Source organism: Poecilia mexicana, unplaced genomic scaffold (assembly GCF_051168715.1).
Source record: "Poecilia mexicana isolate PSO_F unplaced genomic scaffold, ASM5116871v1 scaffold_18, whole genome shotgun sequence".
Lineage (NCBI taxonomy): Eukaryota > Metazoa > Chordata > Actinopteri > Cyprinodontiformes > Poeciliidae > Poecilia > Poecilia mexicana.
This window is the reverse complement of record NW_028263387.1, coordinates 12349591-12353109: the sequence shown is the minus strand read 5'-3', so window position 1 is coordinate 12353109 and position 3519 is coordinate 12349591. Positions and strand designations below refer to the sequence as shown.

The window sequence follows — 3519 nt, the reverse complement described above, 5'->3', positions numbered from 1 at the left end:
AGTGAGGGTTTTTAATTTTTAACATTTTATTTTTTAAAAGATTGTTTTGGCTAGTGGCCTTTATTTGATAGTTAATTGACAGGAAAGTGGGTAATGAGAGAAGGGGGTAATGCAGCAAAGGTTGCCAAGGTCAGGAATTGAACCTGTGACAGCTGCGTTGAGGACTGAGGCCTTGATTGTGGTTTGTGCTTAACCCCTGCGCCACCACAGCACAACCCCTTTTAGGTGAGGGTTAATCACATTTTAACTTAAGCACTATGTGTTGACAACACTGAGTTGTGATTCCGTTCTGTACCCAGATTCACTAGCGGAACAAGTCAGCGTTGGGCCGGGGGGCGGGGCTAATTTCCGGACCCCTAACGAATCACCAGGCCCCTGACGTTTATCGCCTGCGCTACCAGAAACTGTTGAGCGAGGGGCGGGGAGGTTGGTCTGCGTTTTTTGGTTGATCTTTACCCAGGAAACACATCGGCTAAACCGTGAGTGAAACGGTCACTGGGACTGACTAGTATATATTCCATTGAGGGAAAGTAACTTTAACATTAAATAGACCTTTCTCAACAGGCGGTAGACTTTCTCAGTCTATAATCAGATATTTAAGCACCCCCCATAGCTCTGCGCCTGCCCAGATTGCACATGATGGCAATTCAACATTGAATTAACATCTTTTGCCAACAAGCCAACAGCGAAGTGGCTGTGTGTTTGGGACATCCCACTCATGTAAATGGTGGGGGTGGACTGCTCCACTCCTTACTCCTTGTAGTAAGTTGTAGATGTTTTTATGTCAATATATCACACACAAATGGTCAGTAGGACTTTTTTATGAAAAAGAAAGAAAATGTACAGAAATGAATCTTCACCCACTATCCTTTACAGAGGTTAATTTAGAATGTAATACCCCCCACTCACTAATAAAATGCTCTGACCCAGAGCTCTGATGAGGAGGAGAGGAGGGGAAGGGGTGTGGCAAAAGAGCTGACATTGATTCAACATTAATTCAACATTGATCAGTCGTTGATCAGACATTAGCATTTAATTCATTAGATTTCAACCACAAAACAACATTGACTCAATGACACAGTTTCAACATTGGTTACTTGGCTGGAGGTGGATGGTTGTTTGATGGTTGATCAACCGTCAGTTGTTGACCTCAACCAAAAATCAACCATTCTAACTATAATTCAACGTTTATTTACCGTTGTGTGGAATCTGGGCAGTTTGTTGCAGCCCTCATTACCTCCTCATCTCCCCCTACTCCCTCCCAAGCCTCCCCCACCCAGCCGCTCCTCCCAACCTTCTCCTCTTTACCCCCTCTCATTCCTTCTTCCCTCCCCCTCCTTGAGCTCTGGGTCAGAACATTTTATTACTAGGTGGGGGTTAATCATGTTTCAAATTAAGCACTACATGTTGAGAACAGTGGGTTGTGATTCCTTTCTGTACATTTTCTTACTTGTCTGTAAATATTATTACTGACTGTGCATAATGTGTTGACACAAAAACATCTACAAGTCTGTACTAGGAGTTGTACAGTCCACCTCCCCAATTTTACACTTGTGGTTTGTCCCAACCAAAAAGCCACTTTGCTGCTGGCTTGTTTGCTACCAGCTTCTGAATTGAATTCTCCGCTGAGCACTTTTATGGTAAGTTTTTCAATATTACTTTGATCTTAAATGTGTTTATTGAAAAATAAGGGCATTGTTTTGTGCCCATAGTAATCCTGGTTATTTTGGGGCAAAACGGATATTTTTAATAATTGAGGTCATGTCTCCTTTTGTATTATTTTCATCCTACCCACCACTCCACGCCTAAGTATGAAATCCTGCGAGATTTTGTGGGATTTGAGTTTTTAAAATAGGGCGGGGTCTATTGTTTGGTCTGGGAGAACATGTGGTGGACAAGGAAGTGTAAGGCTGGCTGGTCCAGGTGGGCTTTAAATTGTTGTGATAGTAATCACTTGTTTTTAACTTTTTATTATGATATGCTTAGGGTCGTACTTAAATGAGCCTCTGTACCAGAACAGCTGAGTTGGATGATTACATGACCGTCTGCAGCCATCAAGAAGTGCAGAAGGTTGTTAATCATCCACAGATTCAATCCAGGTGAGGCAGAAGGGAAACACTTAACATGTAAGGCAGGTGAAACACTGAACTAAACCTGCTAATGACTGATTCAGTCTGTTGATCCTTGGATTGGTAACTGGTTAAATTGAACTGGACTATTGTTACTTGTGTGGGATCTTTATTAGCATATAGACACTTTTTAAGGAATTTAATCAACTTATTTGGAAATATTTGTAGTTGATGGAAGATTGAACCAGCTATTTGATGAAAGTTTATTCTGTATAAATTATAATTTTTCCAACTACACTATAAATCACCTTTTGTTCGATTTATTTGTCTCTGGTGTGTTAAATAAACCTGATCCTCCCTGAGTTTTATTGTTAGGTTTTCTGATAAACAGCCCTTTATTTTAAATATTGATTTAATATCAATATCATAAATCCTACACTATACTGCAGCTTGATGGGTAAATGCAGTTGTATATGTAAACATTAAGATAAATATTAATGAAAGATTAAGATATTAATTTAACAGTGAGTGTACATGGGGAACTATATGGTTTGTATTTGTTCTCAGACCTGTAACCAGTACAGTGTTTAATCTTTCACTGTGTTTCAGAACTTTTCAAATGTTTATCATATTTCTAACTGGCACCTTCCTCACTTTTATTTTTTTCAGCTGTTGCTCTGCAGTTTGACCGAAAGCTGACTCTTGAGGACTGCAGCAAAATTGTCAAGAAGTGGCTTCATTATGCGCCAGAATGAGAGGAAGACATCACAAGGAATCAAAGTGACGCCAACCAGAGTCAAACTGGGGTTACCACAACTTGTACTGTTTCCCTACTTCATACAGTACAAAGCTTAACTTCATGGACTCTGTTCTTCTGTGGACAACATACTGTTGTTTTGACAGTCAAAAAGGAATCAAATATGTTTAAAGATCTGTCCCTCTTTTCTTAAATAAAATGTTAAATCAAACCCATGTTGTCATTTTTAAACCTTTGTACACAGTTTACGCATCATCTGCCAATAATACAGTGTTTAACACCAGTGAAGAAACTTTTAGTGGCATGTTATGATGTAGACCTATCAGACGTAAAATGTACATAAATCCTTAGCTTTCATTCAATATAAAAACAACCCAAATCTGCATGTACATCCACAGTCAAATGAGTGTTGAATCAACATTGATTCAATGTAGAATTAACACAAATCTGCATGCAGATCCACGTTCAGCTGATGGTTGAATGAACGTTGATTCCTAACTGATTCAATGTAGAATCAACACAGATATGCATGCAGATCCATAGTCAAATGAGTGTTGAATCAACATTGATTCAATGTAGAATCAACACAAATATGCATGCAGATCCACGTTCAGATGATGGTTGAATCACCATTGATTCCTAACTTATTCAATGTAGAATCAACACAAATATGCATGCAGATCCACAGTCAAA

General features: G+C 39.2%; 1 long non-coding RNA gene across 1 annotated transcript; it reads left to right on the top strand.

The window, feature by feature from the left end:
* The first annotated feature begins 1416 nt into the window (after positions 1-1416).
* Positions 1417-3037, top strand: LOC148154063 (uncharacterized). The gene is made up of 2 exons (XR_015766168.1): positions 1417-2099; positions 2739-3037. It is a non-coding gene; the product is annotated as an uncharacterized LOC148154063 (long non-coding RNA).
* Positions 3038-3519: the final 482 nt, after the last annotated feature.